Raw genomic sequence first — 21,630 nt, forward strand, 5'->3', positions numbered from 1 at the left:
AAAAACAGGGGTAGCCATCCTTATCTCCAGATCAAGCAAAAAAAAATGTATCTAATTAAAAAGAGATAAGGAAAACCAAACCTTGCTAAAGGGCAATAAACAAGGAAGGATATCAATTAAATATATATACCAAGGGAAGGCATCCAACTTCCCTAAAGGAGAAAGAAGAGAGTTGAAGAAATAACAACAAACTGTAATATGGGAGATCTCAACCTTGCACCTCAAGAATTAGAAAATCAAACCACAAAACAAATAAGAAAGAAATTAAAGGTAAATAGGAATATTAAGAAAAATTAGGTATTTAGATCTTTGGAGAAAAAATTGAATGGAGATAGAAAGGAATAACTTTCTTCCGAGTTCTGGAACCTATTCAAAAATTGACCATATATTGGACAAAAACCCAAAATTAAATGCAAGAAAGCAAAATGAAATGCTTTCTTTTCAATTTGATGCAATAAAAACTACATTCAAAAAAAGTTAGGGGTAAATAGACCAAAAAGTAATTGGAAAAACTAAACCAACTTATCTTAAAGAATGATTGGGTGAAGTAGCAAATTATAGATAAATTAATAATTTCACTCAAGATAATAAATGAGACGTATACCAAAATTTGTGGGGATCCAGCCAAAGATAATAAGAGGGAATTTTATATCCTTAGAGGCACTTGAATAAAACAGAGAAAAAAATTAATTGGGCTTTTAAAACTAAAAAACTTAAAAAAGACCAAATTAAAAACCCAATCAAATACTAAATTTGAAATTTAAAATTAAAAGGAAAATTTAAAATATTGAAAGTAAAAACTATTGAACTAATTAATAAAAACTAAAGAGTTGGTTCTATGAAAAACCAAAAAATAGATAAGTCTTTGGTAAATATGATTAGAAAAAGGAGGGAGGAAAATGAAATTAGTAGTCTTAAAAATGAAAGGGAGAACTTTCCCCTGAAGAGGAAATTAGAAAAAATGGTTATTTTCCTCAACTTTACTTTTTGATAACCCAAGTGAAATGGAATCACCTCCCAAAAATATAGACTTCCCAGACTAACAAGGAGGAATTAAATTGCTTGAATAGTCCATTCAGAAAAAGAAATAGAACAGGCAATTAAAAACTCCCCAAGAAAAAAATCCCCCAGGACCAGATGGATTTACATTGAATTCTACCAAACATTTTAAAGAACAATTGGCCCCAATGCTATATAAATTATTTGATAAAAATAGGGGAATAGAGTCCTACCAAATTCCTTCTATAACCTTAAACATGGTACTGATAATAAACCGGTAGGTTGGAAAACAGAGAAAAAAATTATGAACCAATTCCTAATGAATACTGGATGCTAAAATCTTAAATAAGATATTAGCAAAACACTACAGAAAAATCATCTCCAATAATACACTATGATCAAGTAGGTTTATACCAGGAATGCAATTGGTTCAATATTAGGGAAAACTATCAATGTAATTGGCCATTTTCCAAATAATGATCATTTAAAATGCAGAAAAAGCATTTGACAAACCCAACATCCATTCCAATTAAAAACACTTGAAAGTTAAGGAATAAATGGACCTTTTCCCTTAAAATAATCAGCAGCATCTATTTCAAAACCATCAGTAAGCATCATATGTAGTGGAGACAAACCAAACCATTTCCCAATAAGATCTGGAGGAAACAAAGGTTGCCCACTATCACTGTTACTTTTTGTATTAGAAACCCTAAACTTTGCAATAAGAGCTGAGAAAAGTTAAAAGGAATAAGAATAGGCAATGAGGAAACCAAATTATCACTCTTTGCCGACGACATGATGGTTATTAGAGGAACCCCAAGAGATTCTACTAAAAGTTTTGAAATAATCCCCTTTAGCAAAGTTACTGGTTTAAAATAAACCCCATAAGGTCATCAGATTCTTTAATATCACTTAAAAATCCAAACAGTCAGAGTTACAAAGAGAAATTCCATTTAAAGTAAACTGTAATATAAAATATTTAGGAATCTATCCCAAGGGAAAATCCAAGAAAACCTTTATGAGCAAAATTAAAACTACTTTTCACACAAAATTAAGTCTGATCTAACCAATTGGAAAAAATTAAATGCTCTTGGATAGGGCAAGAAATATAATAAAGATGACTATTATAAAACTAATCTATTTATTTAGTGTTATACCAATCAGACTCCCCAAAAACTATTTTAATGACCTAGAAAAATAAAAAATTCATATGGAAAAACAAAAGGTCAAGAATTTCAAGGGAATTTTAATGAAAAAAAAATCAAATGAAGGTTTTAAGCCCTTCCAGATCTAAAACTATATTATAGAGCAGCAGTTACCAAAACCATATGGTATTGGCTAAGGAATAGATTAGTTGATCAGTGGAATAGGTTAGGTTCAAGGGATAAAACAACCAACAAATATAGCAACCTGGTCTTTGACAAACCCAAAGACCCCAGCTTTTGGGATAAGAAGTTACTATTTGATAAAAAATTTCTGGGAAAATTGGAAACTAATATGGCAGAAACTAGACATTGATCCACACTTAACACCGAACCAAGATAAAGGTCAAAATGGGTTCCATGACCCAGGCAAAAAAATGAAATTATTAATAAATTAGAGGAACACAGGATAGTTTACCTCCCAGACCTGTGGAAAGGGAAGGACTTTATGACTAAAGAAGAACTAGAGATCATTACTGATCACAAAATAGAAAATTTCGATTATACCAAACTGAAAAGTTTTTGCAAATAAAACTAATGAGACAAATTAGAAGGGAACCAAAAACTGGGGAAATATTTTTCAGTCAAAGGTTCTGATAAAACCTCCTTTCCAAAATATATGAAATTAACCCTAATTTATAAAAAAATCCCATTCTCCAATTTGAAAAATGGTCAAAAATAAAGAACAGACAATTTCAGATTGAAGAAATTGAAAACTATTTCTAGTCATATGAAAAGATGCCTAAAATTATTAATCAGAGAAATAAAATTAAGAAACAACTCTAAGATGCCACACACAACGTAGTTGGCTAAGATGACAGGAAAAATAATGATTTGTTGGAGGGGATTGGGAAAACTGGGTTGATGCATTGTTGGTGGAGTTGTGAAAATCCAACCATTTTGGAAGTAGTTTGGAACTATGCTCAAAAAGTTATCAAACTGTGCATGCCCCTTTGATCCAGCAGGATTACTGGGCTTATATCCCAAAGAGATAATAAAGAAGGGAAAGGGGTTGTATGTGCATGAATGTTTTGTGGAGCCCTCTTTGTAGTGGCCAGAAACTGGAAACTGAATTGGATGATCAGTTGGAGAATGGCTGAATAAATTGTGGTTATGAATATTATGGAATATTACTGTTCTATAAGAAATGACCAACAGGATGATTTCAGAAAAAGCCTGGAGGACTTAACAAACTGGATGCTGAGTGAAATGAGCGGACCAGGAGTCCCAAATACTTCCAACAATTACTATAGGGTTCCAGTTCTTATGGACCTGGCCATCCTCCAGCAGTGAAATCAACAAATCATTTCCAATGGGAGTAATGAACTGAACCAACCAGCCCAGAGAAAAGAACTTGGGTGATGACTAAAACCATTACATTGAATTCCCAATCCCTATATTTATGCCCACCTGCATTTTTTATTTCCTTCACAAGCTAATTGTACAATATTTCAGAATCTAATTCTTTTTGTACAACCAAAATAACGGTTTGACAAGATCTTATTGTGTATCTAATTTATATTTTAATATATTTAACATCTACTGGTCATCCTGCCATCTGGGGGAGAGGGTGGGGGGTAAGAGGAAAAATTGGAACAAGAGGTTTGGCAATTGTTAATGTTGTAAAGTTACCCATGCATATAACCTGTAAATAAAAGGCTATTAAATAAAAAAAAAAGAAAAGAAAAAAGAAAATGCTGCAATAGTTAGCTATTTCTTTGCTCAGCTCATTTTACAGATGAAACTGAGGCAAAAAAAGTGACTTGCCTAGGGGTCTCACAGTTAGTAAGTATCTGAGGATAGATTTGAACTCAGGTCTTGACTCCAGTTTCAACACTAACCACTGAACTACTTAGCTATTTACCATTTACATTAACAATGCATGTTGTGATTTGAATGCAGAAGAAAGGGAAATTTGGGGAGCACTTGGGAGGCAAGAGAGAGAGATTTAAACCTTCAATGTTTTTCTGGAGTGTGTTCTATGATTATGGCCTTGAAACTATGAAAGACAGTTAAAGATTCATTTTAACAACTTCTTAAGGCAAGAAAAAATGTTATATGAGATGTCTCAAAGCAAAGGAATCAGCAGTAGTGTCAAAACAAAGAAATAATCTGGCATTTAGGCAAGCATATGCTATTTTTTTCCCTCTGTAGATCTAATTCTTCAGAGAGGAAAGGATTGAGGCAATATCTGAAGACAAAATAATGGCCCAAGACAGAGAGCAGGCACACTTACCTAGAGCACAAAAAAGAGTGATTTCTCTTTTCTTACTACATGCTTGAGATTTCATCATAAAATGTGCTACCTAAAGGAAAAAAAGGAAAAGAAAAGAAATTTGGTAAATCCTTTTTTTCACAGGTACAAAACATAGGTACAAAAACAATGAAGTTGGAATCAAGAGTTAATGAAAGAATCTTGAAAAAGTATAGCTAATGGAATAACTCAGAATTAGCTAAGATAAATTTGCCTTTGGGAGATGGTTATCTTTAAATTTTAAAAATACTTGGGAATGTTAAAACATTATTTTTAGAAAAAAATTCTTTGTAGGAAATGAGAATTTTCAGAATCCTAATCCTAAAATTTATGAAGTTAATTTTTGTTTTCTGATTGGTGTCTATTAAATCTGCTTACAATTTAAATTTAATTGCCTTAGTTATTTATATGAATGATTATTCATTTTATATTTCTGAACTTTTTGGTAGTTTTAAAATTAAAAATTTATTTTAATATTTTCTTTAAAATCCATTGTTTAAATTAATAAAAATCTATTTTTCTCTACCTTTTAACCCTCTTGCAATAAACCTACTGAAAATTCAGCATTGGACATACTATGCATAGGAGATAGATAAATTGAGATCATGTGTAAGTGTGTGCGCATGTGTGGATATGTATGTATATATGTGTGTGTGTGTGTATATTTTCTTTATAAGACATGATGTGGTATGTTTCAGTCCTCTGGAATTACGTTTGGTCATTGCATTGATGAGAGCTCTTAAATATTTCATAGTTGTTTGTTATAATGTTGTTATTGTCATTGTTTTACAAATTGGTTTTCCTGGAAATGCTCATTTTATTCTGCACCGGCTTATAGAAATTTTCCAAAGTTTCTCTGAAATATTTCCTTCTATCATTTCTTATTATACCTCAATATTATTCCATTACAATCATGTACCATAATTTGTTTAACCATTGCCCAATTTCTGGGCATTCTCATATTTTTCAGTTCTTTGTCAGCATTAAAGAAAAAACTTCAACAATTTTCAGTATAGTATTCTTTTCCATTTTATTTGATCTCTTTGGAATACTTATGTTTTCTTTTTCTTTTAAAAAGATTTCTAAATTATGCTGAATAATAACAATGCCAATTTACAGTTTTATCACTATTTCATGAATGTCTGTGGCTTCCTACAGACCCTCCAATATTTGTCTTTTAAATTTTTTGCCAACTTTTTCCAAGTTAATCATTGTAAGGAAAGATCTAAGAGTGTTTTAAACTTCAATTTTTCTGATTATTAGTGACATGGAACATTATTTTTCATGTGGCTTTTGAAAACTACATGTTTGTCTCCTTTGATCATTGATCAATTTAGAAATCATTCTTATTTTTTTATAAATTGAAATAAGTTCATTAGATAGTGTGGAAATTAGGCCTTTGTCAGGTAGAATTGTTTTCCTTATTTTTTTTTCTAATTTTAGTTGCATTAGCTTTGTGTGAATTTTTAAAAATTAATCAGTATTATCAATTTCAGCTTCTATGATCATGAATTCTTCTGTACATCAGCTTGAAAGGGATGTGTGTGTGTGTGTGTGTGTGTGTGTGTGTTCTTTTGAGTATGCTATTACCCTTCAGTTTTGTCATGTGCCTATTTGTAGCTGTTCCTAGAAAACAGTGAGAGATGTTCATTTATACCTAATTTTCCCAGAATGCTTCACAGTTTTCTCAGTAGCTTCCAACTGTAGATTTTTCAAATACTAAGCTACAATGTTCTTTGGCTCTTCACTACTATATATCTAATGTATTCCACTGATCAATCTTTATTTTATTAATCAGTACCAAATCACTGTTACCTTTGTTTCATGTAGTTTGAGATACTGCACTGCTTTATCACCACTTTTCATTATTTTGCTTGAGATTCTTAACCTTTTGATCTTCTGAATGAATGTCTTTATTGTTTTACCTAGTTCTAAAAAGTATTCTTTATAGTTTGATAGGTATGATTTGGTCTTGCTGACTCTGGCTAGAAACAGGCCAGATATATTAAACTGGAGAAAGTAGAAATGAATCAAAATATAAAATCTATGTCACTACAGGAAAAATGTTGGACTTTATTCATTGATTCATTTACCCACCTATTCATTCATTTCTTTTATTGTTTGGTGGAATTGGGAGGATATAGGTGGGTTCCTGCTTATACTATTAGATTAAAAATCACCTTTAAGTGCTCAAATTCCTATTCATATGTATTTAGATATTAGGCATAGCATTTGGGGAAAGGTTCATTTAAAGAATTGTTTTTCATTTGTTTCTTAGTCATGTCTGACTTTTTGATTCGGGATTTTTCTTAGCAAAGATACTGTAATTGTTTATTATTTCCTTTTCTAGCTCATTTTACAGATGAGGAACTGAGGTAAACAAAGTTATGTGACGTGCTTAGATTAAGTGGCACACCTAGTCTCTGAAAATGGATTTAAGTTCAAGAAGAGATGCGCCAGTCATTCTATCCACTGTGCCACCATGCTGCTCAATGAGTATATAGCAAGTATTTAATGAAGGCTAGTATACTGACTGATTTTATTTTAAGTATGTATGTGGCGAGGGGTAAGAAATCAGAATTCTTATGAAGAAAGCAACAATAAGGTCTACAAGCATAGAGGATGGACACAAATGCAGTAGAATAGAGAGGAAAAGTAAAGGAAACAAGAATATATTAAGTGTCTACTATGTTCTAGACATGCTAAATGCCCTACAAATATTATCCCATTTGAGAATGTGTCTGGGGCAGTGGATATTTCTTTTTCATGATTTGTCTTCATTGACCAACGGATGTTAACATTAAAGAAATATGTCATATTTGGATTATCAAATCCAATACTCCACTCCAATATTTATCAGAATTGAATTCTTTCACAATCTGGCTCTTTTTAAAAAAATTTTCCAGTCAGGAGACACAATTTTATTTTTTAAAAAAATAAAACTTAATTAACCCAGTTCTATTAAGGTTGCAGTTAAAATTCTTGTACTGGAAATTTTTGTGTTTTTGTCTCAAGATAGTCTAATTAAGATCTAAAATAGAAGTTTATTATTTAAAATAAAAGTTTTATTATATATTAAAATAATATATTTTATTACCTAAACTTTCTCATTTGAAAATTTGAAAATATCCCTTAAACTATTATATCATTTCATATCTATTTCATGTTTGAACCTAGTATTTTTTTCCCTCATGCCTCCTTAAATTTTATATTCTATTTATATACTTATTTGTGATCATGGCACTCATGGATAGTATGGATACTCTTTTCTCCAGTTGTTGTCTGATGAGTGCTTTATCCTTCATTGGCAAATCAGCATGCTTATTTGAAAAAAACATAATGTTTCATGGGTTTCAAATCATTCTTTTCCTTAGTACTGATAGATCCTTTTTGATTTCATAAGGAAATTTGTTTTTTGAAATGGGCCCTCTAGGAAGTGTTATTGACATGATATGAAATAGTCTATTAATTACTAAGCTTCAGGTCAAGAGTAGAACTCTAAAAGTAGAACTCAGCCATAAATCACTAAAATGTTCTGAACTGAAGCAACACTTGTTTAGAAAAACAGTTGAAGAAGTGATAGTTCGTAAGTAGTTCTGAATGATTTTAATGGGAAAACAATCATTTATTATAAAATTTTTATTGTTAAAGCATAGCAAGGTAGTCTCAGAATAATTGATCTGATTTTGTTATCACTCAATCTAAATTAAAAAATAGAATAAGCAGTGGTTTTAAGGATCCCTAGATCCCTAGAATTATGAAAAATACAAAACAAACTGTGATAAGAACTTAGTAAAAACTGAAAAGTAAATCTGAGGAACAAGTAATATTTCTTAATGTTGATATGATCACAGTAGCATCTTTTTTAAAATAATAGCTTTTTTGTTTTTCAAAACACATGAAAAAATAGTTTTCAACATTCACCTTTGAAAAACCTTGTTTTTCCATATCTTTCTCCCTCCCTCCCCACTTCCTGCCTCTCTTAGATATCAAGTAATTCAATAAAGTTTAAACATGTACAATTCTTGTAAACATATTTCCACATTTATCATCCTGCAAAAGAAAAATCAGATCAAAAAGGAAAAAAAGATTGAGAGGAAAAAATCAAGCAAGCAAACAACAACAAAAACAATAAACATGAAACTACTATGTTGTAATTCACATTCAGTCCCCATAGTCCTCTCTCTGGATTTAGATGGCTCTCTTCATCACAAGTCTATTATAATTGGCCTGGATCACCTCATTGTTGAAAAGAGCCATGTCCATCACCATTAATTATCACATAATCTTGTTGTTGTTTATAATGTTCTTTTGGTTCTACTCACTTAACTTAACATCAGTTCATTTAAGTTTCTCCAGGTCTTTCTAAAATCATCTAGCTGATAATTTTTTATAGAACAATAATATTCCATTACATTCATATATCATAACTTATTCAACTATTACTTAAGGGCATCCACTCAGTTTTCAGTTCCTTGCCAATATCAAAAAGGGCTTCTAGAAACATTTTTGAACATGTGGGTCCTTTTCTCTATTTTTATGATTCTTTTGGGATACCAACCTAGTAGAGGCACTGCTGGATCAAAGAGTATGCATAGTTTGATAGCTCTTTGGACACAGTTCCAAAATCATAGTAGCATCTTTTCAAATATATGTATTTGCAAACAGCTACTTAGTTATCAGATGCCAATAGAACCTTCCCTCATTTCTATCATTTGGTAATAGTATTCATCCTTTGTGAACGGTCAGGTTATTCGTAAAATGAACACAGTACTTAGTAGAGCTATCATAAATTTCATTTATAAAACACACAAAACTTCATTTATAAGACACTTGTAAAAGTTTGTTCTTAAATAAGAAATGAACTATTTTCTCCATAAGCACTCCTTTAGTTCTTGACTTTGATAAGAATAACCAACAAGTTTTGTTTTTTTATGATACATTTCCCTTTTTGACATATATGTCTTATTATCATTTCTCATTTATTCATTGTGCTAAAACATTTGCATGTATACTTCAAAAATATAATTGTCTGAGAATGAAGCTAGGTTGAATAGATAGCCTCAGAGCTCAAATGGGGATTTTCTAGAGCCATTGCACTTAGACTAACATTTGAACATTACTAGAATTTTAGGAAACTCCTTACACTAGATTTTTGACTTAAGGACTTTCCAATGATCCTATCTTTGTTTTATGTTACAACTTTTCCCAGAAAGATGGTAAACTTACCGAGATTTTGTAACCCTGTGCTTCTTATCCCCAGTATCCTCAATGATTCATTGACTAATATCCTCATTCTTAGAATAGCAGACAAGTTTTTGGAACAGTCCCAGACCTGGTTTTGTGCTTAATGATAACTCCCTCTGCTCTATGCTAGAAATAAGAAGAAAAACCTTGTGCCCAGAACCATTTTTAGTGTTTTTCCATTCCTTTGGGAGGAGACTTCTTGAATACAGAATAGAAAAAGTAAAGGCTGCTAGGGCCTGTTAATGAACTACAAATGCCTATGCAAGATAGTGGAAGAAATCCATTTTATCTTTTTAAGACCATCCATTTTGTCTGATAAAGATAAGGCTGCAACCCCTATTATCTATGTTTTTTTGGAGGGGTTGCAAATGTAGCAATTATAAATGATTATTCTTAAAATGAATGGGATCTAAATCACTGACTTAAAATACCATGTCATGAAAAATTAGAGAAAGGATATGAAAAATATTTAATTAAACTTGATCATCTAGATAACCTAAGGCAAACAAAGAAACAAAAACAACCCAATAGCCTATTTGGACATTTTACTAATTGAGCAAGCAGACAATATTTAGCTTTGTGCTGTGTAGACATAGAATAGATGAATTATGGATTCCAGGAATTCTTAAAAATGACATTTGAGCATATCTATTTAATATCTCCTTATTTATGTTGATTTTCCTAAGACATCTTCTCAAATCCATTTGACCTTTGCTGGGGTGATTGTCATATTTCAGACATGAATTGATGGAAATTTGGAATGAGGTTTCAAGGAGAAACTCTGAAGATGAGAGACTGCAACAAGTGACTTTCATTCCTTCAGTGATGACAGAATTTTATAACTCTAGGTGAACAATTTACGGTTATCTACATGAGCATATCTTGTTTTAAAGATTCAGCCTAAAATGTTTTAGTACATTTAGCTTTTTTAAATCACAAATGTGCTGAGCAGGGTGAAAGAAGCAGAGGTGTTGAAGGGGTTAGAAAAGTCTAGGAGGAGGAAGAAAAGGAGAAAGAGAAGAAGAGCTGTAGGCTGCAGGCTGGAGTATAGATGTTAATTCAGTAATAGTGATCTGAGCTTGAGCAAGGTCCTCTTGAAGTTGAACCCTCCAGAGACATGTTTTATGCCAATCCTGTCAGGAGGAATGCTCTGCAGTGGGGATTTGATAGATTTTCAGTGTTTCCTGGAGCTTATAGAACTTATTTTCCAGCTTGTCAACTTGCTATCAGTTCACACTAAACTCCTGAACTAGATATGAGATGGAAATAGGTGGTCTTTCAACACTTCTAAATTCTGTATAACATTGCTCTGGCAACACCAATAGAAATTTTCTAGAAATTTCATTGGATTTTTCCTGTTAAAAAATATGGATTTGTGACCAAAAAACAACTAGAGATCAGTATTGATCACAAAAGAAAATTTTTATATCAAATTAAAAAGCTTTTGTACAAACAAAACTAATGCAGACAAGATTGGAAGGAAAGCAATAAACTGGGAAAACATTTTTATAGTCAAAGGTTCTGATAAAGACCTCATTTCCAAAATATATAGAGAATTTGCTCTAATTTAAAATAAATCAAGCCATTCTCCAATTGATAAATGGTCAAATGATATGAACAGACAATTCTCAGACAAAGAAATTGAAACTATTTCTAGCCATATGAAAAGATGCTCCAAGTGGTTATTAATCAGAGAAATGCAAATTAAGACAACTCTGAGATTCCCCTACATACCTGTCAGGTTGGCTAAAATGACAGGAAAAGATAATGCTAAATGTTGAAGGGAATGGTGGAAAATTGGGACACTGATACATTGTTGGTGGAATTGTGAATGCATCCAACCATTCTGGAGAGCAGTTTGGAACTATGCTGAAAAAGTTATCAAACTGTACATTTCAAAAATATATTAATTTATATTTTATTAGTAATAACTGGCATTTTTATAGTGATTTAAAGTTTGTGAAACAAAGCAATAACTACACACATTTTAAAATAATTCTTTATAGATTTGTTAGACATCTCATTTATTTGAGCTATAAAAGACATATTTTCCTTACTTATGAGTTTATGACTAAATTTGTTGATCTTCCCTCTGTTACAACCATAGCCACAACCCCCCAGGAAAAATGGGATTGAGAATTTAAAATGACTCTGCAAACCCAAACCCCTTTTGCACACCTAAAAGACCCTTGTCTCCTTCCCTCCAGCATAACATTAGCAGCAGAAATCTTATGCAAGATTTCTGTCTCCCTGGCCCTGTCTTTGAAATATCCCCTTAATAAACAATTGCATATATTAGATTAGGAAGCAGGCTAACCTGTTTGCTGCTTTCTTTAGACCCTATAAATATCTCTATGTCCTTTTGTTTGGAGCCATGCAAATTGGATACTGATCCCTTGGGTTCTTGGGTTCACAGCTCACTTTGGATATCAGCAATGTGATTTTTGAACAAGTCATTTAACTTTTCTGAGTCTCAGTTTCCCCTTCCGTAAAATGAAAAAGATGGTTTAGATGATCTCTAAAATCTTTATTAGCTTTAAATTTATTTTTATCTGCAATTTCCTCAGAGATTTATGAACCAGATATTAGCAACCACTACCACAAAATCTAAGAGAGACTTTGGTTGATTCATTTCAGTTCAAACAATTGCCTGTATTGACAAATTGTAAACACAAATTCACTTAAGAAAAAATAAGAGGACTTCCAGCCAAGATGGTGGAGAGCACTCATACATCTGCTCCCTTAATTTATTTCATGAGAAGCCTCAGAATTAGTGCTTGACTGGAAAAAATAAAACAAACAAACACAAATAATTACCAAGAGGAGAAATCCTTAAAATTCCCCAGAAAAGGTCTGTTTGTGCTTGAGGGTGGAGACGGTTAGATTGGGTGCAGACTGAAGGCAGGCAGCGGGAATACAGCAGACAAGAGTAAGGCAGGAAGCTCACAGCGAAATACACTGGAGGGGGTTAGGTGTGATCTCAGCCATTTCTATGGAGAAAGCTTTAAAACAGTGTTGGCTATTTTGCCCTGGCAGCAAGCTAGTAGACAAGCAGAGAAGCTAAAAACACAGGGGGTGAAGACTATTACCCTGAAAAGCTAGGGTTTCTCCAGACCTGGTCACACCCACCCACAGTGTATCAGCAAGCTCTCAGAGTCTCAGCGCAGGGGCAGAGCAGCCATTGTTGTCCTGCTAGTGCCTCACTGCTGCCCCCTGCAGTCTGTAGAGGAAGCTTGGTAATACTATCCAGCCTCCTTCACCCCCCCCCCAAAAAAAAGCAGACCATTTGTTTTTCTTGTTAGTTTGTTTTCTTTGACTCTTCCTTGACAAAATGAGCAAAAAATTAAAGTCACTCTAACTATTGATAGCTTCCATATGGATAGAGAACAGACTTTAAACCCTAAGGAGACTAAAAAATACTAAAAACTTTAACTCTTAAATGTTAAATTGTATTTTAATTTACAAATGCATCTCCATAATTTTCTTTACATGTTTTTGTCCAGATCTACATTTTTTCTCCAGGATGAAATATTTTTGTATAAATAGGTTCTTTTCCTCTTTAAATGAGCAATACAAATCATTTGAAGAATAAAAGGTACTAGGAAATCATTAGACATATGAGATGGTAGTGGCTGGTGAATGAATACCTATTTCTGTGTTAGAAGTGTTGTGCTACAGTTCCCTTCTAATTGTCTTGCCTCAGTTTCCCTTAATTGTTCTGCCTCTATCCCCCTGGTTGCAACACCACTCTTCCCTCCTAATCATTAGAACTGATATGATTTAGGGCTAGCTATGCTAAGATTATAAACTGTAAATGTTTAATCTAGATAAAGAGAAAGCTCTATTTTAGACATCATGACCCTAGGCCTCCCCTGCTTATCAGAATGTTATGGTGCCTTCCCCCATTCTGTCATTGTTTTTCTTGATCCCAACTTATCAGAATGTCTGGTGTCTCCCCCGGCCCTGTCAGAACCAGACTGATAGTCTGTTCCTGCTCTCAGTGCTCTAACTTCACTGCTGCCTCAGTCTACCCCAATGGCTTGGGAGCCACGTGTGCATATATATATATATATATATATATGTCATGGGAGACATACATTAGCTGCTGGATGCTTTGAGATATCAGCCCTGGGGACAATATGTTCCCAGCACAATCTCTCCCTCTCAAAGAAAATATTAAAAACTCTAAATTCTATCTTGCCTCAGTTTCTCTGACATTACAGAAGTGATGGTTCTATCTTACTTTGTTTGAAATAGGAGATAATCCCTATTTGTCAGAAGATTTTGAGTAAGTCATGTGGAGGAATGATTGGTTTACTTTAAGTTCCTCACACCCAAACAGAAATAAATGAGCCAGACATTCTCTGCAAGTTATAGATTTCAGTCAAAATTTAGCCTTTAATTTGAGAGTATTTATGAAGGAGATTTTTCCATTTTCTTGTGCTAAATCCTGAAATTCTAATTGGAAGAGGGAATGTCATTGTAGAAGTCATTTGGTTTGAACTAGAGATTTTGTAAAGTTAATCTAGATTTGTAATTAACATTCAACATTCACTGAATTAAAGAGGGGGAAGGATGAGTACAAGTTTATTACTATTCACAACCTTGATTCAAACAAGATAGGGGAAGAGGAAACATAACATAAAAACAATATAGAATCAACAAATGTAGCAATCACAATAACAATAAAGACAATATAAGAAACAAATAGACAAACAATATATAGCATCACCACTCCAAGGGAATAGCAATATGGGAGTTTCTTGGCTAAGGAATCCCATTCACAATCTTCAAAATATATGAATGGGAGAGCCCCAGGCAAAGTGTCCCTTCTTAGTGGATTCAAAAGTCCCTTTCCCACTAAGGGGTTTTTATAGGACTAGAACAAGGAAGACACTATGCTAAGTATTCTCTTTTGATAGATGACTTGAGATGAAGCAGCCTTCCGGGTTTTAATCAGAGACTTGGCATTTTTAAATATATATATATATATATATATATATATATATATATAGAGAGAGAGAGAGAGAGAGAGAGAGAGACATATATATAGATATATCTAAATATCTATGTCTATGTCTATATGTGTGTATGTTGTTTATTAATTTCAGTCATGTCTGAGTCTTTATGACCTCATTTGGGGTTTACACAGCAATGATAATGTAGTAGTCTGCTCAGCTTAGAAATTGAGGCAAACAGGGCTAAGTGACTTGCCCAGGGTCACACAGCTGGTAAATTTCTGAGATTGGATTTGAATTCATAAGAATGAAACTTTCTGACTCCAGACTTGATGCTCTGTCTTTACACCTCATATGTATGTGTATATATGCATACATATGTGTGTAGTCAATTTTCTAAAGTATCTACAATCCAATAAGTAAATAGATGAATCAGTCAGTGAATGGATGGATAGATAAATACATAACAACATAAGGAAATGAGGTAGATAGATAGATTCCTGATCTGTAACATTTGACAATTTCTGAAGTAGAAATTTTTTTTTCCTGTTTGAATATTATTATGTTAATTTAGTTCAGTACTATTCCGAGTGTTTGTTTTGTTTGCATGCACATTGAAAAGATAATGCTACTTCCCATAATAATATACCAATATCCTATAGATGGAGATAACAGATAATATCCTGAAGATAGAGATGAGTTCCCTTATTTCTTTCCTAGTATCTATTCTAGGATGGCATACCAATTAATTCCATTGGACTTTATCTAATTAGTTCAGTGAAATTCCATTTCTAAATAAATCATTTCACAACTTAGGTATAGTCACTAATGATTAAAAAATGAATAGCAATTGAAACTTGCATGGCAAGCATATAGTATAAGTTAAGTTCCACCGAGTTATTAACATTGACTAAAAGGTCTGAACAGATTAAAAGAATATAATGAAAATTATGTGCTGCTCATTTTGTTATTCATCATTTCATGCAAGTATTTCCATTCCTCTGGGTTGTGAGGACTGGAAAATGCCAGTACTGCCACTGATTCAGAGATCCAGGAATCTATACTAGGACTGTGTGCTGGACTCCCAGTCTGGTGCCACAGACCTTTCTTACTGACCATCTAAGTTTTGTTCATCAGGAAAATTGTTCCATTGCATCTTTTTGCATGTTCTGATGCTCTAAAATTTGTTTAAAAGCATTATATAAAGGAATTTGGAAAGGTATGAAATAGATCTTGGAGAATCCCTGTCTTTACTTCACTATTTTGATTCCTCCTCCCAAAGTCATTGTTAAAACAATATTTCTGTTATCATCCATATACAATATTTTCTTGGTTCTGCTCATTTTGTTCTTCAACATTTCATGCAAGTATTTCCATGTTTTTCTAAAATCATTGAGCTTGGGAGACAGAGCCAAGATGGTGGAGAAAGCACAGGTGACTTTCTTAGCTCCTCTTATGCCCTCCTGACCAACTATTAAATTCAGCCTCAAAAATAGCGCTTAACTGCTAAAATTCATGAAGATTAGAAGCATAACAACTTACCAGCCAAAGAAAATCTGGAAGATCGCCAGAGCAGGTTTGTCCTGAGGAGTGGGAACAGACCAGTTTAGGCAGGAAGATAGGAGAGATTAGGTTCAGGAGCAGACCAGGCATAGGGGGTGACCTCTGTGGCTAGAAATGTTATAGAGACAACTTTGCCATAGGCCAACTGCTCTGCCTTGATTACAAAGCAGTAAACTGTCAGAGAAATTAAAGCCATAGACAGAGGGTACCCTAAAAAATGCCAGAACCTAACAAAATCTGGCTATAACCACCTAAAACCAGAAGTGACTCAGCACAGACCACAGCACATCTGTGCCACTTCATCCTGCAGGCAGTTACAAATCTGCACAGCAGGGGGGCACACCCCAGGGCAGCCTCTAATCTGCACAGTGTGGGGCTTGGCCTGGGGTAATAGAACATTCACAGCTTGACAGTGCTTCCCTGGGTAGGGACACTTCTGGTCCCTGCAGGACTATTTGCTGATCAGCAGCTAATGCCCACATCCCCATAGCAGGCTTTGGCCTGAGGTAGTGACACTTTCACTGCTCAGCTTCTAGCCCCAGGGCAGTCGCTAACCAGCACAGCAGGGCTCTTTGCAAGGCACTTTCACAGCTCAGCTGTGCAGGGCTGAGTTACTTCTGATGGGGAATTCTTTCCCAGAGCACTCCCGTAATTCACTGCTCTTTGTAGCCTGTTGGCAGGACAGCTACCCGTCCATACACCTATCCCTGTTCTGCAGAGGAAGCTGGTAACCTCCTGGCCCTGAAGGCAGACCCTACAGGCTTTAAAAAAATGAGTAAAAAAATCAAAAGGAAAATCGATAACTTCTATACAGAAAGAGAACAGGTTTGCAACCCTGAGGAGATTAATAGCCGACTGTCCCAAACAATTAATTGCTGGTCCCCAACACAAAAAACTCTCCTGGAAGAGACTATTAAAAACCTTAAAAGAGAACTAGAAAAACAATGAGGAAAGGGAAGAAAAGCTATGCAAGAGAGCAACAACTTCCTGAAATGTTAATTGGAAAAGGTAAAAAACTCCCAAGAAGTGCAGGGAAACAGAATTTGTGAATTGGAAAACATAAAGAATTCCTAAGAAAGTAGGATTTGTGGATTGGAAAAAGAAAATAACTAGGCAAAAAAAAAAAAATTAGTGAAATGGAAAAAAATTCCATAGAGCAAAATAATTCATAAACTCAATTGGACATATACAAAAAGAAATTTAAAAAAAAACTAATGAAAAAAATAACTCACCAAAAATTAGAACTGAACAAATGGAAATGACTGATTCATTGAGATATCAAAAATCAATCAAGCAAAACTAAAAAAAATGAAAAATTAGGAAAAAATGTTATATATTTACTTGGAAAAACAACAGACCTGGAAAATAGATCTAGGAGAGATAACCTGAAGATCATTGGACTTCCTGAAAATTATGATGAAAAAAAGAGCCTAGATACTATTTTACAAGAAATCATCAAAGAGAACTGCCCAGATGTAAAAGAAACAGAAGGTAAAATCGGCATTGAAAGAATTCATCGAACACCTTTTGAAAAAGACCCTAAAATAAAAACTCCAAGGAATATTGTGAACAAATTTCAGAACTATCAGACTAAGGAAAAAATATTACAACCATCCAGGAAAAAACAATTCAAATACAGAGGTGCCACAATAAGGATCACTCAAGATATGCTGCCTCAACATTAACGGATCAAAGGGCCTGGAATCTGATATTCCAAAAGGCAAAAGAACTTGGAATGCAGTCAAGAATAAACTACCCAGCTAAGCTGAGCATTTTCTTCTATGGAAGAAGATAGACATTTAATGAAACAGGGGAATTCCATTTGTTTCTAAGGAAAAAGATCTAAATAAAAAATTTGATCTCCATAGGGCTCAAGAGAAGGAGAAAAAGATAAAAGGAACTCATAAGAACTGCATTTCTGTTGTGGATATACATAAAGAGCACATGTATAATTTTATTTTACTGATATAACATAAAAAGGGGAAGAAGAAATGGAAAGGGGACAGTGTCAGAAAAAGTGAAAAGGGGAGAAAAAAGAGGGAAACTACATCTCACAATGAAGCAAAGGAAACCTATCATATCTGAGAGAACTTAGAGAGGGAGAAGAACATTGTGTGAATCTTACTTTCATCAGAGTTGGCTCAAAGAGAAAATAATTGACATATTTGTTTTACAGAGAATCTTCTCTCACCTCACTAAAAAGTGGGAGAGAAAAAGGGAAAAGGAAAAAGAGTAATAAGGGAAGGGTACAAGAAAGGGGAAGGGATTCAAAGGGAGGCAAGAGGGATCCTAAAGAGGGAGAGCTGTGTGACATAAATGGGGCCCGTAAGTTTAATACTAGGGAAAGGGGTAAGGACGGACAAGAAAAAGAAAAGCATGATCTGGGGATATTAGGATGGCAGTAAATACAGAATTAGTAATTTTAACCATAAATGTGAATGGGATGAACTCTCCCATAAAGTGGAGGTGGATAGCAGACTGGATCAAAAATGAGAACCCTACAATATGTTGTTTACAGGAAACACATTCAAAGCAGGGATATACATACAGAGTGAAAGTAAAAGGCTGGAGCAGCATCTATTATGCTTCAGGTGAAGTCAAAAAAGCAGTGGTAGCCATCCTTATTTCAGATCAAGCAAAAACAAAAAATGATCTAATTAAAAGATATGAGGAAGGAAACTATATCTTGTTAAAGGGTACTATAGACAATGAAGCAATATCAGTACTAAACATATATGCACCAAGTGGTATAGCATCTAACTTCCTAAAGGAGAAGTTAAGAGATTTGCCAGAAGAAATAGACAGCAAAAGTATAATAGTGGGAGATCTCAATCTTGCACTCTCAGAATTAGATAAATCAAACCACAAAACAAAGAAATTAACGAGGTAAATAGAATATTAGAAAAACTAGATATGATAGATCTTTGGAGAAAACTGAATGGTGACAGAAAGGAGTATACTTTCTTCTCAGCAGTTTATGGAACCTATACAAAAATTGACCATATATTAGGACATAAAGACCTCAAAATTCAATGCAGGAAGGCAGAAATACTAAATGCTTTCTTTTCAGATCATGATGAAATAAAAACACCTAAAAAAGTTAGGGGTAAATAGACCAAAAAGTAATTGGAAACTAAATAATCTCATCTTAAAGAATAATTGGGTGAAACAGAAAATTATAGACACAATTAATAATTTCACTCAAGATAATGACAATGAGACATCATACTAAAAATTATGGGATGCAGCCAAAGCAGTAATAAGGGGAAGTGTTATATCTTTAGAGGCTTACTTGAATAAAACAGAGAAAGAGAAGATCAATGAATTGGGATTGCAACTTAAAAAGCTAGAAAAAGAACAAATTAAAAAACCTCAATCAAATACTAAATTTAAAATTCTAAAATTAAAAGGAGAAATTAATAGAATTGAAAGTAAAAAAAAACTATTGAATTAATAAGTAAAACTAAGAGTTGGTTTTATGAAAAAACAATAAAATAGATAAACTTTTGGTAAATCTGATTAGAAAAGGGGAAGAGGAAAATCAAATTGTTATTCTTAAAAATGAAAAGGGGGAACTTTCCACCAATGAAGAGGAAATTTGAGCAATAATAAGGAGTTATTTTGCCCAACTTTATGCCAATAAATTTGATAACCTAAGTGAAATGGATGACTACCTCCAAAAATATAGGCTTCCCAGATTAACAAAGAAGGAAGTAAATTGCTTAAATAATGACATCTCAGAAAAAGAAATAGAACAAGCTATTAATCAACTCCCTAAGAAAAATCCCCAGGACCAGATGTATTTACATGTGAATTCTACCAAACATTTAAAGAACAATTAGCCCCAATGCTATATAAACTCTTTGAAAAAATAGGGAATGAAGGAGTCCTACCAAATTCCTTTTATGACACAGACATGGTACTGATACCTAAACCAGGTAGGTTGAAAACAGAGAAAGAAATTATAGACCAATCTCCCTAATAAATATTGATATTATTTATTAATAAATCTTAAACAAGATATTAGCAAAAAGAGTACAGAAAATCATCCCCAGGATAATATACCATGATCAAGTAGGATTTATACCAGGAATTCAGGGCTGGTTCAATATTAGGAAAACTATTAGCATAATTGACTATATCAATAACCAAATTAACAAAAACCATATGATCATCTCAATAGATGCAGAAAAAGCTTTTGATAAAATCCAACATCCATTCCTTGAGAGTATAGGAATAAATGGTCTTTTTCTTAAAATAATCAGTAGCATCTATTTAAAACTATCAGTAAGCATCATATGTAATGGGGATAAACTGGAACCATTCCCAATAACATCAGGAGTGAAACAAGATTGCCCACTATCACTATTACTATTCAATATTGTATTAGAAATGCTAGTCTCATCGATAAGAGCTGAGAAAGAAATTAAAGGAATTAGAGTAGGTAATGAGGAAATGATATGATGGTATACTTAGAGAACCCAAGAGATTCTACTAAAAAGCTATTACAAATAATCCACACCTCTAGCAAAGTTGCAGGATATAAAATAAATCTACATAACTCATCAACATTCTTATATATCACTAGCAAAATCCAAACAGAGTTACAAAGAGAAAATCCATTTAAAGTAACTACTGACAGTGTAAAATATTTAGGAATCTATCTGCCAAGGGAAAATCAGAAACTATATGAGCAATACTACAAAACTCTTTCCACACAAATAAAGTCAGATCTAATGTAATGGGCTGAGGTTTGAGCTGATGCACTGAGGTCCCAAGTACATGAGACTAAATAGTAATTGGACTATACTCTATTAATATACATGATTGGATAAAGAATGGTCCCTGCCCACTCTCTGTGCAAGTCCTGATGTGTTGTACAGGAAATGACGATTTTGGTGGGTGGAGGCAGAGAGAGGAACAGGAAGAGAAGCTGGGAGAGATTGGGCCTGGGGTCCTTTCTCCTAGTGGCTGGTCGTGTGGCTGCGGGTCTAGCTAGCTTCTTGACTCAGCTGCACACATTGCTATCGCCGATCCTCTTCCACCTCTGATCCTTCTTCACTGAGAATGAAGACTGACAATTTTCCCCTAACCTGAACTCCGGACTCCTGCTGATTTAAAAATACACGGTCTTCACAATCTAACCAATTGGAAAAATATTAAATACTCTTGAATTGGGCGAGAAAATATAATAAAGATGACAATACTATCTAAACTAATCTGTTTATTTAGTGCTATATCAATCAAACTCCCAAAAAACTATTTTAATGACCTAGAAAAAATAACAAAGTTCATATGGAAAAACAAAAGGTCAAGAATTTCAAGGGAATTAATGAAAAAGAAAAATCAAATGAATGTGGCCTAGCTGTACCAGATCTAAAATTATATTATAAAGCAGTGGTTACCA

General features: G+C 33.5%; 1 long non-coding RNA gene across 1 annotated transcript in view; it reads right to left on the bottom strand.

Annotated features, from left to right (window-relative positions):
• The window catches only part of LOC116419868, a 66,896-nt gene that overhangs the window by 17,402 nt on the left and 27,864 nt on the right, over positions 1 to 21,630 (bottom strand). Inside the window, exon 2 of the long non-coding RNA XR_004230194.1 lies at positions 4,438 to 4,507. This is a non-coding gene — a long non-coding RNA (uncharacterized LOC116419868). The remainder of the gene's footprint in view (positions 1 to 4,437; positions 4,508 to 21,630) is intronic.

The sequence above is a fragment of the Sarcophilus harrisii genome, chromosome 6, assembly GCF_902635505.1.
Source record: "Sarcophilus harrisii chromosome 6, mSarHar1.11, whole genome shotgun sequence".
Taxonomy (NCBI): Eukaryota; Metazoa; Chordata; class Mammalia; order Dasyuromorphia; family Dasyuridae; genus Sarcophilus; species Sarcophilus harrisii.